General features: G+C 45.0%; 2 protein-coding genes across 2 annotated transcripts in view; one reads left to right on the forward strand and one right to left on the reverse strand.

Moving 5' to 3' along the window:
* The window catches only part of LOC146860185 (dual oxidase maturation factor 1-like), a 465,978-nt gene that overhangs the window by 323,344 nt on the left and 123,603 nt on the right, over positions 1–19,031 (reverse strand). The gene's annotated exons all lie outside the window — the stretch shown is intronic.
* The window catches only part of LOC146860186 (dual oxidase 1-like), a 1,129,619-nt gene that overhangs the window by 102,266 nt on the left and 1,008,322 nt on the right, over positions 1–19,031 (forward strand). The window lies entirely within an intron of this gene.

Below are 19,031 nucleotides of genomic sequence, written 5' to 3' on the forward strand. Positions count from 1 at the left end.
GAGAGGTAAATGGGTCCATGAGTGTGGGAAGAGTGGTTAGGGCCAGAACCAGACACAATGCTTTTTCCTCTTTGAATGAGATGTAGCTGACAGTATGCTGCTATACAAGGTGTCTTTACCATGTGATTGATCATCAACACTATTGTCAAAATAATAGTTGCATGGGAGATACCTGGCTGCACTTTGAAAATTATACAAACTTTTATGCCCTAAAGAAGTTGTATTGTTTCAAGGAACAAAATGCGTTTGCTGCTTATGCTTGCATTGTTGAATATTTGATAAAATAAAGGAAGACTTTCAATTAGACATATGAACTCCTGTCTGTCTCATGATTCTAGGAGTGTGTTCACTTCCAAATTTGGATTTGAGGATGGACTCTGGACAAGGGTTGCAGTGGTGCCCGTAGCAGCAGGGCACCAGGGAGAAAGGCACCTGTTACTCGAGTGTTACTCGATCCACATCCAGGAGTTATCAGGGTTGTGCTGGGACTCGGTTTTGCCACAGCTGTTGTGATTATGTATTCATAATTCTCTTTTTACTTGCGCATCATTGGAATGAATCTTATTGGCGGTTTGAGACTCGTTATTCTGTTGATATTTAGACGCAGAAATATTTAAAAAGGTCACTGTCATATTTCTATGGAGCTTTACAAATACTGTATTGTATTGGTATGAATATAGCCCCTAGCCAAGCCTATAGTTCTTAAATAAATAATACATTAATAGATTTAAACTCTACGACTTACACATAATAATTCCTTTTCGTGTTAAAGTGCTGGACAAGCTACCTTTAAAACAACCACACCCTGGTTGTTTTAAAGGTAGCTTGTCCAGCACAGGGTGCCCACCCTTAAGTACACAAGACAACAGCCGGAGACGTGGCTTTTTTGCCTCACTGGCACCAGATGGTAGAAGCAAAGAATCATTTTGGACAGAGTTCAGGTCCATCAAGCTTCAGCGACTGCGCGCTTTATAAATATCCTTCCATGTACACATTCAAAATGTCTCTTGAATACTGACGACCATTGTGCTCTGGATACTGACTGGCCTCATCCAAGCCAGGCCTTCACAGAAGATCCAGGCGGCACAGAGGCGACGGAGGCGCAAAGCCTTCCATGAACACAATGCCTTCAGCAGCAGGTTTTGAGCATTGTGGAGCTGCAGGTGGGGATCGAAAGAAGGGAGGGCAGAGGCGAGCGCGAACAAGGAAGGCAGAGCAGCATGTTGGAAAAAGAAGCAGCATCTAATGTTCTAAGATGGAGAAGAATTACATGAGGGAAATCACTACACATGGTAAGACCAGCGGGTCCTTTGGAATGCCTACACAGCGATGCGACGCTCCGCAGGAGAACAGGAAGGGGTGATTGCAGCATTTGATAATATAGCCTTATAGCCCACTGTAGCGGGCTATACCAGCTATTAAAGGCCCGCTCCATCGTTAAAAGCCTGAGCCGAAGGCGAGGACCTTTAACAAGGGAGCGGGACTTTAATTGCCGGTATAGCCCAGCTACGAGCTCCCAACATTCCAATGTTCTAATAGGGGTTCTTACTGCCTTGGGGGCTTCTTTACAAGCCCCTTTCGCCGCTGGAGCGTCACTTTTTCCCATCTTAAAAGTGATGCACCGGCGGCACAAGGGGTTTATAAATAAGCCTCTAGGTACTGTATAGTCCAGCGCAGTGCGTTGCCCCCAGTGTACCAGCGGTGTTGGCCACAAGTACCCTATTTCTTGCCTACTCGCTCATCCGATGATCAATATCTAAACTCTGGAGTTGGCTGCCTCTTACTCAAGACGTACACAACCCTCCATTGTTTCAGGAGAGGCTAAAATCCTATATATTTCATGGGTGCGAGGACTCATTGCACACCCTTCTCTCTGAATGAAACCGCTGGGTGACTCTGCCCCTCTCCCCCATTCAAATGCCGTTGAGTAGATTGATAAATAGATAAAATCAGAAGTTCCATGGGACAAAACAACGTGGATCAGAAATTAAGAGCCTTTGTTACACCAGTAGGTGGCTCCTACCTTGCATTATCAATGTCCCTGACTGCTTGGAACCGAATGTGTCACAAACGGTAGACACGAGCGTTCTAAGCTGGCAACTCTAGAAAGGGTCAATTATGCTGTTGGAAACAGAATGTATTTATGTGGCAAACGGTTGTGGGATTAATCTCTCGGGACGTTACATTACATACATTTCAAAAGTACTTTGCTAATTTGGATAACGAAGAAGAAATGAGTGATGCCATATTGTAAGCTTGCGGTCTGTAAGTTTTAATGGACTGTTATTTTGTACATCAAACATGAATGCCTTGGGGTTAACTGGAGGAGGCTCAAGATGGCGGCATTCAAACATAACCTCTAAAGTAAAGAAGGGGGGGCTGCCTGCTCTTTGTTCTTACTGGAGATCTTGGGCATAAAACCATGGCAATAGTTGCACGTTTAGATTTCAGGGATGGTGCCAGCTTGCTGGCATTCTTTTCTGCTTGAGTAACAGTCTCTTGGAATGATTTCATGGTTGCATGTGGACTGGATGGGTGACAGGCAACAGCTTGCACTGGGAGTCACGCCTACTGGTTGCCTCCCCTGCAAAGAATTCCTCAAGGCAACATGGCGTGAATCCAGTGCATCGAATCAATGATTCCTGCGAGGGAAGAGCACGAGCGAGCACAAGAGGTGGAAAGAGGAGATTTGAGGAGAGATGTAAACAGACAGGATAGATTGTATGTCAGAGGAAGAAAGAAACAAAGCAGAGAAGCAAAAGAGGTCAAATAGGAGATTGCTCATCGTGTGTGTATATTCAGATGTAGCTGTGTATGCATGTATATGTACCCACTAAATCATGGTTTTAAATTCACTTTTTTTGTTCTGTTGACTCTAGCACTATCATTATCAGAAATCACCCAATCTTTGCAACATATGGTACACAAAACCATTGTCAAAACGTCTTTGATACAACTATCTGGAAAGATTCGTTCCTCGCGGCTTTGCTCCTTTGTCGCTCACTTGTTGCTTTTGTGCCTGCTGAAAGAGCATTTTGCATAAAGAGTCTTCCTTGGAATCATGCGGTTTGATGTATCTATAATTTAGAGAAAGGGCGTTAGAATAATACATGCACTGTATTGTTTATGTTAAATGTAGGTGCAAGTATTGCAACTAGCCTCACTGACTGACAGGCACAGCCACTGGAACTGGGGCAAAGGAGGACCACACTTTACAGCATATTTCACAGAGCATATTTGTCTCTTAAGATGAGTTTTTTCACAGGTGGAAATGTAAACTGTGACCAGGGAAAGACAATTCAAAACAAATAGCAAACCCAGTAATGAGTACCTCCTCTGACATGCCTCTGGTGCACAAAACCTGAGACACACAACTACTTAAAATCCCTACCAGCTGTAACTTGCACCTACCACCTCTGGAGCAAGCACAGCCCTCGTGAATCGCAGGTAGTACAAATGGCATTGCACAACACAAACTATAAATAGTGAGCACCGCAGACGCATTAATGAATCATGATGCTGTCTGATTGAAAGGAGAACAAGGTGTACATGAAGGAGTGCACATGTAGAATGGATAAGTCACTCAATGACTCAGAGGATGTACAGTGCGCGTCGCGTCCATACAGCACAGTCAAATGCATACAGTTTGGACAAAGCATTGTGGAACTTTCTCCAAAACATCAGGACGGGTATCGTAACTGCTCTTCTGATTTGACCAAAAAGGAGAAAGATAAATAAAGGCGTTATTAAGGCAAATGGACATAGTCTTCTCTTCTGGATGGTACATGAAGAGGGAGTGGGTGGTATTGCTGTCCACCACATGGGATCTGAGATAGGGTAATGCATTGAGACGGTGAGATCACATCACTCTCCACTTGGTTACCACACTTTTGCTTGGTGTACTGCTCTGACTTGCCAGAGCCTCTTCTCAGAGTATTAATCTCATCACAGCAAGCTTCCTGCAAGACAGCTAGTCGTGATGCCCATGTTACCGGTAGAGGGCCATGCCATAGCTCATGCAAGATATTCCCTTCTTGTGCCTTGTGTACTTGACTACACACATGTTGAACTGCAGCCACCAAGTCACAAATAAGACCTGGCTGTTTCTCATATGCTAGCTGTGGAGTACCATCAGTGTGGAAGTTACCTGCAGAAGCAGTTTTCCTAGTACAATAGTTGCTGCACAACTGCTAATTGGGGATTATGGACGCATGTAGATGCTAAGTGACTACTGGCATAGATGTAAATGTGTTAGCATACATCACTAAATGTAAGTACCCACACTGGCATGCATGTTCAATCGGACTGACATACACGTATGTGTGAAAAAGGCATAAAATAATGTGTGTCTGTTAGAAATGGGGTTTCTGGTTGGCTAGGGTATGCACCCAAGCTAGGCAGAACTCACCACTCTAGTCAGGGCAATGGAGTTACAAGCTGAAGATAAACACTGCTCACCCCCTTGGTAGCTTGGCAGAGCAGTCAGGCTTATCCCAGAGGCAATGTGTAAAGCGTTTACACAACACACTCACAGCAGTGACACACTAGGCACACCACAAAAGAAACTCCACACAAGGTTATATAAAAATATCCTCTGTATTATCCATAAAAAACACATTAGAGCACAATCACACTTTTTACCGTGCCACTAGGCACTTGTCATGACTTTACAGGGATTACATAAATCACTAGGCCAATCGGGCCACTGATATAAACATCAGTTAGCACAACCCAGTAGCTACTGGTAGGAACTGTACTCAGCATAACACATATGGCATAACCATACTAAGCAGTGCACTGTAGCAAACTACCTGCAGAGTGCACACATTCGAATATCACCATTATAGTAAATGGGGTACCAACCTTGGCAATTTAACCCAACATACATTTCAGCCTCGGGGCATAACTTGCAGGATATGACACAGGAATAATAAGCACATAAATGCCACCTCCTGACACTATAATTGGCAGCCTGATACTATTAGACCAAACGATGCCTCAAAACATCGGAGCTCGGGCTGCAACCCAAGGTATAGTAAGTACCACCGGAATCACCCACAGGGTGCAAGCGTTACACACATCCCCACATCAGGGCATAAGAGGCAGTAATTAGTAGATCATAGGGCACAGGCCCCGCACCAATCTGCCTGGTGCTTCCAACTGATTCAGCTGGACCGGGACCTCTGTGGAGGCTACCCTTCTATCCAGACCGCTGAGTCAAAAATGCTCCCCTAAGTCCGGTAACCAGAGTAGGGGGTAGGAGGTATACACCCTCCAAGATGGTGGGGGTCTAGCTTAGTTTCCCCAGCGTGAACAAAACAAAATTGCCAAGGGCAGTTGCCTGCAACCATGCCAGGTTGCTGCCCAACAAATGCAGTGAAGGATGATTTCACACCGGCCCCCTCTGGCCTGTACGCCAAGTACGGCGGGGTCAGTACCCCCAAATACCTCGGGCTACACTGGCTCATGCAGTACGGTTGTGGTACGACACGGAGCGAAGTCTCCATTGGCTAAAGCTCCACCTCCCAGCCATCCACAGCGGCGGGCCCACGCCCTCTATGACGATTTCCTCAAACCTTTAGGCTGGTATCTTGGAACAGCGGGGCATATCTCCTCACTATTACATACAAAGCAGAAAGGCTGCACAGCTCTCCCTGGGCAACAAAGCCCCCAGGCATTTCAGGGCATCAGAAATAGAGCGCTTGATTACAGGGACGCTCACCATGCGCCTCTAAAAATAAAACGCTTGCCAGGCGCCAAGTCCCCAAAAGTCACACAGGGCAGAGCTGGGCACGGGCAGGCCAGCACACAGGGTCACTCAGCAGAGTGGAAGTCCTTTCAGCCACCCAGCAGGCAGCAGGTCAGTCCCAAGTGGTGGTTTCTCCTGGCACACTATAGTCCATGCAGTGCGTTCTCCTCAGTTCCTGAAGTTCAATAGGCATAGGGTCACAGGCCCAGTACTTATAGTCAACATGTCTTTGTTCTTCCCTGGCACAGGGCTCTGAGTCCAGTCCAAACCAGTTCTGGGGGCACTGTACAGTTGCATACGCAAGTGCACAGCAACCTCCATTGTTAGTGTAAGCCTTGGCCCCAGACACACCACAGGGGGGCAGAGCCATCATTGTGCAAGGCAGGCACAGCCCTATTCAGGTGCTACTCCTCCCACTACTCCAAATGCAGACCAGGCATATTCAGGTGCAAGGGACAGCTCCTCCCGCTACTCTAAATTCAGCCAAGGTCTATTCAGCCTAGCTGGCAGGGCAGGACACACCTCATTCTCCCCAGGGACTGGCTGGAGTGAATGCACACCCCCTCCCCCCTGTCAGATAATCAATACAAATCCACGCAGGGCACAAATGCACTTAAGCACACACAAATTCCCACTTCTAAAAGTGGCATTTCTAAAATAGTAATAACAAATCTGCTTTCACCAATAAGCAGGATTTATTCCTACTATTTCAAATATACCAAGCATGGTCGCGATACCCCTCTCATGTCAGGAATTGCCACTGAAGCACATATCAGGGAATCCCCAATGCATACCCAAGAGAGGGCAGCCTCACAGTAGTGAGAAACCAAATAGGCTGTTTGTCACCACCAGGAAATGCCACACAGTTAAGGCACATGTCCTTCCGTTACCTATACCGCACCCTGTCCATAGAGCCAGCTAGGTCCTACTTTAGGGGTGACTGACATGTAGTAACAGGGGAGTTGCACACTTGGCAACCACTTTATGTGCCAGGTCACAGTGGCAGTTAACTGCGCATGCAGGCCCTGCAGTGGCAGTGGCCTGAGACAGGTTTGAAACGCTACTTCGGTGGGTGGCGCAAGAAGCACTGCAAACCCACCAGTAGCATTTAATTTACTGGCCCTGGGTATATGGGATACCACTGTAAAAGGAACTGATAGGTAAATTACAAATACCAAACAGGTGTAGTTCAACCTTACCAAGTTTACCATAGAGAGCACATGCGCTTTAGCACTGATCAGCAGTGATAAAGTGCCCAGAGTCATAAAACCACCAACAACAGGTCAGAAAAAAAAGAAGGAAGGCAAAAAGTTCTGGGATGACCTTGCAAAAAGGGCCAAGTCCAACAGTGTCCTTTCCACAAAACTGACAGTACATAGCAGCACTGTCTGGAGTTTCTGGCACTTGGTGGCAGCACAACACATGACCTTAACAGAAGCATCAGTGAGTGGACCTTTGGATCCTGAGGTCACATTATCAGTGCCTAGTACACACTGTATATTCCCCACAGGTGATATGCAAGATTGTCTTTGTCTGTGTGCAGTACATAATACAGCAATGTACCCGGCAATATCGAATTACCTCAGCCATTGGCCCCACACAGACCGTGGACTTCCTACTGTGGCACTGCAGAGTGGCCCTCAGATGAGGGTCAGAAAGATGAGTCTTCTTCAGGTGTGAGGCCTGGAAGTGGCAACTGGCCACCATAAGCAAATGTTTTGAAATGCTTCTGCCACTTAGTGTGCTCTGCCATCCTGCGATGCGAAGTTATCAGCGTTGTGGTGGCCTTTCATGTTCTTTAGGTGCCTCATAAGGCAGAGCTATCAAGTGCTCCCTCATGTAAAGTAGCACAAGCAAGCCAGAGAACAAAGATGCTTCCTCACTATGTCTGCCACCCACATCAGTGACTCACCTATGTCAAATGTTGTTGACGGGAAATTTCTCTGAAAACAAACATGTTTCCTGGAATATTCTTGGTGGGGGAAACGTCTTCTACAAAAAAGAGATGTTGTCCAGCAATCTCACTTCCACGTGCAACACCTTTTAAAAATCTTCAACTCTGTGACGCCTGTGAAGTTGGCAAAGCTTTGAAACAACATCCTTGAAGTTTTCTGAAGTAATCATAAGAAACTGTGACTTAAATACCTCAGCATAACTTGTGCTTGGCACATTAAATCATCTGCGGGATCATGCTTGGTTGTAGTATCATCCATGTCTAGCCATAATACTTTCATCCAATTCTACCCAGAGCCATCCTGGTGCTCTATACTGTTCTTGTACATGTGTAACCATGAAATGACTGAGAACAAACCATAGAAGAGAGCTAGTCCCTGGTTCTACATTGGAGTAAATACCGAAAGTTGCTCTCTAATATCTCAGATTACGGAGCATCTGGTATGCAGCTGGGCAGCCAGGCTGGAAACATTGCCACTGAGAGCATGCATTGCAAGTCCAAAACTTCATTGCTCGTAAGATCCAGAAGCGCTGTCACAAAATGAAACTGCGACCAAAAAGTAGAGTCAAATTAATGCTGGGGAGGATGTTCCCCTTTCAAATCCTTCTCCATTACACAGGACCTCCAGCTCCCCTGCTCCTCCTACTTCACCAATAACATACGTCCTCCCCCTTCAGAAAATGACAGAGGGTCTTCTTTGCCCCTGTGGCTTAAGCACAATGTATGACTCCTTCTTTCTCTGCATTCTACGAGGTCTCGGCAACATTTTCCAAGTGCTAACAAAGCACACAGCTGAGGATATATTCCACCCGGAAGGAATGTTTTCATGGCCCAAAAAACCAAACACATCACCAGCTTCCTTCCACTCATAAATGTATGTAAATAAGTGTCGAGGTCTGGCAACTTAGCAACATGCCTTGCCACAGCACTGACAACTCTTAAAAAATGTCTCTGGAGATACAACAATTGGGGGACAAAGTGGGACGGGTATGCCCGATGTGGGTTGCGTGCACACTGTGTCATTGAAACCAAACTATACCTGGCTGATGAGTCCTAACTAGGGTGAAACCAGTCCTGGGATGCTTCTGTCTCGTTCAGGGAGGACCTCGCTCAGCAGTTCGAGCAGGGCTATTTCCATTGGAGTAGGGATAAGACTGATTTGCATATGGCAGGGTCCAAACTGAGGTGACATGGCATATAAAATGACGATGGACTGGAATGTGGCCTGAGTAAACCAGAGGCTGAAATTGATTCGTCCATCACTTTTTTTTATACTATAGTCAGGGCCACTGGAATTATGTGAGTGTGTGCCCGTGACGATTTTTGCATGATTATAGATTTGTTGCATTTGCCCCATAATCTGCACATTTTAACAAAAAAAATTGTTTCTACGTCAAATGGTTCAAAAGTTACTAAAAATGCAGCAACACGTATTGGTGCGCAGCAGAATGACATTTGCAAAGCTGGACTAGCCACCCTTCTGCAGCTTATTTCTATATGTGGGTGTTAAATTGGTACTAACGTAACGCAACCAATGCCCAAAGAATGTTACCAAGTTTAATAATGACGGAATAATGAAGTAATACTATTACAAAATGTGCGCATTATGCTGCATATTTTGCCTTTCCTTATCGCATAATTTACTCAACCCTGCTGCATAATTTGGCCCTCTTCTGCCGCATAATTCCAGTGGCCCTGACTATGGTGACTTTGGAGGTTAGGAAGACAAAGGGCAAGAAGGAAACTGAGAGTGGCAAATAGGCAATGAGGAGAAGAAGAGGCAGAAGAAATGAAGGTGGAAGTGCAAGTCCTTGGAGGCTGTAGCACCACGAATGTTATGAAAGAGAGCCGGGGAACACAGAAAATCCCGAAAAGAAGTGAGGAATATCCAGGTGAGGAGCTGGATGCTTTCTAGCATGGACAACATGCACAATCACATTCCCTTACCAGGATCCTAAAGTACCAGCCTCACAATGTAATTCTGCTGTACCCACTGCCTCGCCAATCAGCTGTACAGTGCATACGTGGGTCGACTGATGGGTATCACATCCTGCAGCCTCACGCTAAAACGTTCAACACGTACCCACTATATAAAGAAAAATTAACAGCCATTGACAATCACATCATTCAATGCACGCACGCTACTAAAAACAACAATTTGCCGTGCGTTTTTGATTAAACCATTTGTGCCTCGGTTTACCAGAAATGGTTTTCCTAATAACCACCCCACAGCAGAATTGCGCTTCTCTGTCTTGTGTCAGTAAAATGGCGCCCAATTAAACAGAGTGTGGTTTCTTTGAAAAAGGGTCAAAGAGAAATTATCAAAGGTCAACATATTATTGAGACATTCCGAGTTTCCGACCACAGCAAAAGTATCCAATTACATCAATTTGATCGATCCCAATCAGACCAGACTTTTATCATTCCCAAACAAACTATAATTTCATTTTGTGGCATTTAATGGGGTCCTTAGCTGTCCGCAGGTCCAATCAGACCGCCGTTTGAGGATCAATCAGGCGTAACATACATGTTCCTATCGTTTTGTGTAGTTCGGCTGTAAGCTTCCACCTCCCAAATGCATTTCCATATCTTAGAGCGGCATATATCTTAGCTCAGATGTCTTTTCAGGTGTAGAAATAGACGTGTGTGGAGGCGAATGTTGAGTCTTTCACCCGTGTTGTCTTTTGAAAACTGAGTGACCAGTCCCCTCTGCTTACATCATGGCCAATAGGTCACGTCCGGTGGGCAAGATGGCAGGTTACAGCGATAATTTAGTTGGTGAGCCCTCTATCTCATTTAAATGTAATTTGGTGAAACCATGGCCTTACATGAGATTCAGGGAGGTGTTCTAGCCACACCAGAGGATTGGTGGACGCTGGACCATGCGAATAGTACAGCCACATGTTGTTGGTGTTGTTGTCTAAAACCAGCAGATTGTTTGCCCAGTCCACTAGCCAGATGCAACAGAGGCTTTCTTATGGGGGCGGCTCCTCTGCTATTGCAGGGGAGCGTCACCCCACTGCTTTTAAACAGTGAGAAACAAAAAATGACAATAACTTTGAGTTTTTTTGTAATTTTATGTTTCATGTCCTGCTGTTTTTTGACGGGTGGGTGCGGCTGCTCTGCTTTCTGAGCTAGGCAGGGGAGGAGTGGTTTGCCCACTCCTGACTGCCCAATGACTGTTTGGTTGGCCCTCTCGGGCCGCCCAAACCAGTCATGCACACTTTTCCCTTCTCCATGCAGGCTACATTCAGCCTGCATGGAGAACATGCCCACTCCTCCAGCTCCTGGCTTAGCGCCGTGCCACAGCCCTCAGACCAATCACAACTCTGCATTGCAGCATTGTGATTGGTCAGGAGAGGGAGCCTGGCTGCCTGCTTCCTGTTCCTGTTCCTGTCTGAGATAGGAGAGCAGGAGCAGGGAAGATGCAGGACCCGGCTCGAAGTAAGAAGGTATTTTTTCATATAATTCCGACCCCCTCCCCACGCGATTGCCTCTGTGACTCCCCCTGTTTCCCCTACCCGTGAGCCATGCCGGCTGAGACTGCATTCTGAGGTCGTGTCTCCCTGGCCAGCAGCAGGGGCATGAGCCTCGAATTAAAGTAAGGTACCTGGCTGATTAGAGAATGAAGGGCACTCCTTTAAATTTATCAAAACAGTCATAATGTGAGTAAGCCCAGTCACAGTTCCAGGCAGTGCAAAAAGAAATGCAGCCCAGAGACAGTGAGTGTCTGAAAAACTGAAACCCCCACTACTGGTCTTGGATTGCATTAACACCGCGTCACAGGCTCCACCCATACTGCCTTTTTGCAGTGCAATGTGATCTGTGCCTTCAGGACAGTTTAAAATGAGTTCATTTGTGTATCAAGGTGCCAGTGGAGCTCACTGAGGTGTGGTAGGAGTTCTGTGTGTTTATTTGAGGATGAATCTGAGTTCTGAATGGTTTGTAGTCTTCTGGTGAGTTACTTGGTGATTCCGGCATAGAGGGTGTTCCTGTTTCCAACATGTTGGCCACACAAATACCCCAACTAGCTTCATTGGACACCTCACTTCCGAAATACGCATCACAGCCAGCTTCTCCCTGGGCCGAACCCTTGTATACAGACCATTCAGGACCCACACCAATTTCACCAGCAATATCACAAGTGATGTTGCACCTTTCATTATCAACACCAGTACCTTTATCCTCTTCAGGGACCATAACTTTCATCAAGAAGACTGCACTGACCCATTTGAAAAACTCAGAAATCTTGGCCTCACCCATCATATCTCCGCACCCATCCCCACCACCGGACACCAATTAGTCCCAATTTACTCCTCAATCAGAAACATCACAGCTGACAAGTCAGCAGCTATGACAAGGGCAGACTATGACTGTCAGTTTCAGAATATCCATTCCCCACCACCTCAGACCTACCACCACCGGACATGCTCACTGCAGCTGAAAAAGCATCAAAGAAGAGGACTGGGCTTCTGACCACTCTGCGCACTGGCCTGAGTACACCGGCAATTTGCACAAAGCCATCAAGTACCTCAAAAGCTGGATGCATGCTCGACTCCCTTGCTTCTCTAAAACACAACCTTATGGCAAAAGCTTGGCCACAGGCCAGCTGGTGCACAGAAACTCAGGCTGACAAATGGTCACTGGAAGAAACAGGAGTGCAAATGGAGAACAAGGCAAGACACGGTATATAAAGACATGTTTAAAATCCACCCTAAGATACTCCCACCAGCAGATACCGAACACCAAGCACACAGCTCTTGCAGACCACATTGATGCCAGCACAAATTGCAGCAAGGAGTCTTCCCCATCATCAAAAATTCCACCACATCTCCTGCTGCCTCCAGCAACATTACCCCCTAGCAAGACCGTAGAAACAATTCTTGGAATTCTTCTGTAACAAAATCCCCTCCATTATTGGCAACTTTGACTCTCAACGCGACCCCTTCAACATCCCAACTCTGCTTCCTATCAAGGGCAAAGAACGAACCATGATCTCATGGCCTGCCATCAATGCCATTGAAACCACCACTGCCATGAAGACTATCCACTCAGGGACCCCATCTTGCCCACACTACACCTTCACCGAAGGTCTCCTAGTGATCAGCGAAGCACTTAAACCCATCCTTAATGCCTTCTTCGACTGAGTCACATTCCCAGAAACCTGTAAACACGCCAAATCACACTCATACTCAGCCAAGGTCTTATACAAACTAATCAACTGATGTCTCATCAACCACCAGAGCAATCACACCTGCTTGACACCACACAGTCTTGATTCAGTCCCAATCACTGTACAGAAACAGCACTCATCTCTTCCACAGGCAACATCCACATGATCCATGACAGAGGAGACAAGGCAGCCTACATTCTCTTGGACCTCTCTGCAGCATTGGACACAGATGAGATGAGTCTCAGGTGAAATGCCCAAAGCAGATGAAAATAACAAGGGAAATTGCTCTGGTCTCCAGAGGTGGTGGGATTTTTTAAATGGGAGTCTGCACTGCTTAACATTTTCTAGGATCCTGTGATTGATAAAGAGTTTGCTACATTAAAAACGAGCAGCTGCTGAAGTCGCACCTGAGTAAAACAGAAGGGTATTATTTTAGAGGACGGCGGCCTGCGGCCTTGCAGAAGCTAAAATGGTAGCAAGATGGTGAATCCCTTATTCCTACAGACAAGTGGCAAAATCTTGCTTTTCTTCCAAAGTTACAGATGAAAGACGTTCTCCCTATTTGAGCACACAAGGATTGATCATAGGTGACAAATGACTGGGCCCAATACATTGTAAGAATATAAAGACATAGGGCCGATTCACAGAACTAACTTAAGACAAAATCCTAAACTTACTACCATTTTGGTATTCACAGAAGGCACTTACTCATTTTGGTATTCACAGAAGTCACTTACTCATTTCGGTATTCACAGAAGTTAGGAGCCCTAACTTTAGGACTCCTAAATGCCATCTGTGAATACCGAAAGTCTTAAAATTAGGATTTTTATCAATTTAGTAGTAGTAAAGTTAGGAGTGCTAACTTTAGGACTCCTAAACTGAGAAAAATCCTAATTTTAAGACTTTCGGTATTCACAGAAGGCATTTAGGAGTCCTAAAGTTAGGACTCCTAACTTCTGTGAATACCGAAGTGAGTAAGTGTCTTCTGTGAATACCAAAATGAGCAAGTGCCTTCTGTGAATACGAAAATGGTAGTAAGTTTAGGATTTTGTCTTAAGTTAGTACTGTGAATCGGGCCCATAAACAGAACCTATCACTTTGTTTCTCATCCTTGTGATAGAAGAAACAAATAAGAACTATGGAAGATGAGTATGTCTTTTACATTTTTCACACCATTATCACTTCGACCCACCTGCTAGCCCATACACCATTACCTTGATGTCATTTTTCCCCAAATTGAGTCTGTTCTCCCTCAACAAGACTAGTGGTGTCACTCAGAATGATAGGGCCACCCAGCAGAATGCGATGATGGCACCCCTATACCCCCATATGTCACAGATATCTATAGGCTTTAAACTGACTGAGAGCCACCTGTGGCTGCAGAGCTCTCTGCTCTGGAGGGACTGCATTGGCCTGTGTTACACCCCTGAACCAGACACTGCAAAGAGGCCTGAAGCCAGGAACATTTGGTTGGGGGGTGATGGCTCCTGTAATGACAATGCCCCGAAACGGTTGGGACCAGGTTGTATTGACTTTAACTTTTCGAAACAATTCTGCTGGACTGCCTTTTCAATGCAGACTATGTATTCTAATTTGCCTTTTTTGATTATAGTATACAGTTTCCTGAGGATTTTTGGTGAAAATGTGTGACAAATGATGTATTTTAAAGCATGTTAAGCCAAAAATGTAAATGGCAGTTTTACAGGGTGAGGCAGGATTAGCAGGTTTTACACAAGTAGTTTTCGGGAACATCAATGTGCAGTGGTGCACAGACAGCATGTTAGATCAGTAACCTTGGTCAAAATGCTTTAAGGCAACTTTGAGGATTCCACCATTGGAGTTTCGTCTAAGGCTGTGGAAGATAATACATCACAAAGCTAACTGGAGTATTTACACTGTTGATAACCAAAATACTGTTGCACAGGTGATTTTAGGATTCTCCTGAGAAGCAGAATAAAAATGAATAGCAAATTGTAACTTTTGCTGTTTGACTATTTTTCCTATATAAGAATATAGGTGAAAAATGTGTTTGTTGCTTATGCTTTAGTCTGTTTGTTCTAGTTAGTGGCCGTCGTACATATCTCTCTATCAGTTTACCATTTGTAAGCATCTGTTAGAGGTCCTGTCTCTCACACTATTAGGGGCATATCAACAACAACCGGCGATAATTATCGCTAAGCGCACTTAGCGCTAGGATAATTATCGCCGGCTAGTGTGGATTTTTATCGCTGAGATAGCGTGCTATTAGCAACGCTTATCTCAATAGCGATAAAAATCCTCACGCTAAGTGGCTAACGTGAGATTATCGCTGGAAACCCAGCGATAATCTCACGTTGGATTGTTGATAGGGACAGACAAACTTAGCCATGATATCCTCCTTCCATAGGATATCATGGCTAAGTCAGAAAAATACCAGACGTAAAAAAGCAGCGTTAACCGAGGTTAGCGCTGCTTTTTTTGTCTCTAACAGGGTTAGCGATATTCTTGATAATAGGAGAAATGTCGTTTAGCGACATTTCTCCTATTATTTCACTCTGGAACGCCTCCTTTGCATCTCATTAGAGATGCAAGGGGAAGCGTAGAGTAAAAGGGTGCTAACATGCAAATTTGCATGTTAGCACCCTGTTGTTGATAGGGCGCTAGTTTTATCTCTGCTTTTTTGGCTTTTAAATCCAAAAAAGCAGAGATAAGGCCCTTCTTGATATGCCCCTTGGTTCCTACTCTTTGATTAATCCCTCTTGTCTATTTTACTCTTCTGCTTTTGTTGATACAAGCAAACGCCTACCACCTATTGCTCTCTTTTGAGTAAAATCGTGTCATTTAAAAGGCAGATTCCTCACTACCTCTCTCTTCCTTATTCCCTTTCCCCTCTCCTGTTAGATCTACCACTTTTGTGCAGTCCTCCCGAAGCAACCAATACAATGGATCATGTCTCTTGGTCTATGTTTATCAGTGACTGAATGTTTGGTGGTCTGTCGACATGGGTGCATGTGTGCCTGGTCTTTGTGCATGAGTGTTAGTAGGCATTTTGGTTTTTGTGCACCCGGATGTCTTTAGATGTTTTATGTTTCAAGATTTGAAGGTATGCACCGATTTTTCAGTTTCAAATTCAACGTGCTGTGAATATCTGATACTACTATTACCCAGTTTGACCATATTCAAGTGATCTTTCTCAGAAGTATGAACTAATAAATTGGCTTTGTCAGGCACTCAAACCAATGACCTATATGATACAGTTTTCTCAATGGGTCTCAATAAATACTTGTTCACAGAAAGAATAAAGGCATGAGACTGGCTGCAATGAGGGATGTTCTGCTACAATCCATTGTGAATGATTAAAAGATCCTGGTACAGACTGTCTACGATAATGTATGTCCTCAGTGATGATGGTGAACATGTACAGGACAGCAAAGACAAATCCTTAGATTGCACTCCTAGCCTTGCATCAGAGAAATTAGGGTACTTGAGGCTTAATACTTCAAGTCACGGGTACCCATTTATTTTCAAGCTTTAGTGCTGCACCCGCACACTGCCTCGCATGTGGCTGAGGCTCTACATTCAAGGCTCAACCTTCAAGATGAGCAATACTGAGTCGAGGCCTGAAGGATCATCCAGAGACTAAAGTCTAGCTTGAATTATTTGAAAGAACTGAAAAAAGACCATGACTGAATACAGTAACTGAATCACGGCAGGCACATGGAATTGTCATGCATACCACATAAAGAGAATTCAGCTAGGTCCAAATTAAATGTACGAAAAGCTGTTGAACACCAATGAATGCCTGAAGATATAGGGCAGCCAAAAGTCTAGGAATATGTAGGAAGGTATGAATTTGGTTAACCCATGAATAATTTACAGGATAGAGCACAATCATGTTACTAGTGCCCGTTTCTGTTTGTTTTGTGGCCGCGGGTGTGGGGGGTGGATGCCGACCACAAATCCCTGCCTGCACTACGGCTCTGATTCCGCCAACGCGATTTTGACGCTCCGTGAGGCGCATAAAGCTTGGCCAAAGCTCCCACAGTGCAGGACATGCGCGGGCGTGCCCACGCCGCGCCTGGGCAAAACCCGGACCAATGGCGGGCCCATTTCCGCCCATTCGCGTCTGACTGAGGCCGGGCTGGGCCACCCCCCTTGCTCCGCCAAATCCAGGTCCTATCAAGCCATTATTCAGCAAAAGCCCAGAAATGTATTATAGGCAACAGCAAAGGGGAGGGCTACATGTGATCAAAGTGAAATAGCAGAGAAGGAAAACTCCTTTTAAGTAAACCCGAATTGCTACCCCTGAAATACATGTTATTGCACTAGCATTAAGGTGGACTTGGACTGGACAGGACTTGAATTTTATAATTTGGATTTTTTTAACCATTTTATATTAAACTGCTTAAATAACAGCATTATACAGTGTAAAAACACGTAAGGGTTAATATATTCAATTTGATTTTATTACTGTACTGACCTGTATTTACATTGATCTGGATTTACTTAGTTGATTTTTACTAGTATTTACTTAGAACCTTAGAACCTAACACCTTGCACTTTGTAATTAGCACCTTGTACCTTTGCACTTTGCACTTTAAAGCCAAATACCTTTTACTTGGTATTCTGTTTCTCCATTCCTCAACATTATTTCGAATAATTTACCTGGTTATTATTACCCTATCCCAAGATACATCCCGGCCAGATCATATAGGGGTGTAAATGGTTAAGAGTAAGATGCAAAAACAAGATAGCAACACCCCATGCACCCCACGCACTACCATTGACTCTTTTCTAGTTAGAGCGGTTAGTGCAATTACGGAGGAAATTGAGAGAACAGGACGCAGTCCATCTTTGGGCCCAGGCATGGTGGCAGAAGAGTTAATAGGTGAGGCCAGTGGATTAGTGCTGGAATGTGGTGCACAGCCCCAGTCAAGGGAAATAACAACTAATACTGAGCAACAAGGCAGCTCTAGGATCGCTGAAATCATATTAGAACCTGACCTAAAACCCTATACCCCGACTGATCGTCCATGCATGCAGTCACCTGGAGGATCACCCTCCCCGAAAAGGAAGAGAGGATGTAAGAAGAGCCAAGTAAAGGTGGGGAGCGATAAAACCAGTAAGAGAGTGCGAAAAGGACCCACACAGAATTCAATAGAACAAATCTGTGTAAGCCAAAACGAACAATGCAATGTAGTTATTTCGCAAACTACACACATTGTAGAGCGCTTAGTAACTAAGGTTGAAGAGCTATTAAAACCACTTCATGATAAACTTGATAGTCTGGCAAGCGAAGTGTTCAGGATTAACGGCTTCTTAGCGAACACAAATGTCAGAAATGAGTCAAGGAACGATACTGAAATGAGAGGCCCAATCGAACGCCAGCCCCAGGCAACAATCATCCTAGACAAGGTAAAAAGTAGGAGTCAGATAGAGCTCTACTTGAGGGATCTAATAATGTAGTAATGGTAGGGATCAAGAATGGAAGCAGCAAGACAGTAAATTCTATCCCCCCAGTCAACAAGCCTCGCTAAATCATCTCCACAAAACTAAAGGGGATGGGCTTGAGGCGGGCCAAACGACCGTGAAGCATATCAAACCAAGAGCTAACGTGGCAAAAGAGGGAAAAGAAGATGTTTTGATAAACCTGCCACCTGAATGCTGCCCGTATGTTGCAGTCCTGGCTAATGTGCCCCACTTACATCATGGCCTAAGTGAAACGCATGATACGTTAAAAAAGAGAGTGGTACACTGGCTAGCTAAGAACTGTGGTTACCCGGTGGCAGAAGCAAGCCAGATACTTATAACGAGAAGAGTAAGTTGGATCGGTCCCTTACACAAGAGCCTACGAGGAGATTGTATAATTATTAATTTTAGAACCCCGGGTTGGGCTACATTTACTCTGGACAGAGCGCCTCGGCCATTACTATTTGATCAGTATATGTCGTTACAACGGCTTGGTTACTTTTATAGACCTCTAAGTCTGACACAACTTAGGGAAGTTGATCAAGGCCATTCTTGTAGAATCCCCAACCAGTCAACTCATTCCCAATATGCAGTCATAGTGTCAAATAGATTCCAAACCTTGAGCACTCTACAAGACATCGATTGACAAAAGGTTCCCGTCTCCCTAGCATTGAGCCCCTCCTTACAGGAAATGATATAGTTGATCA

Source organism: Triturus cristatus, chromosome 3_1, assembly GCF_964204655.1.
Source record: "Triturus cristatus chromosome 3_1, aTriCri1.1, whole genome shotgun sequence".
NCBI lineage: Eukaryota > Metazoa > Chordata > Amphibia > Caudata > Salamandridae > Triturus > Triturus cristatus.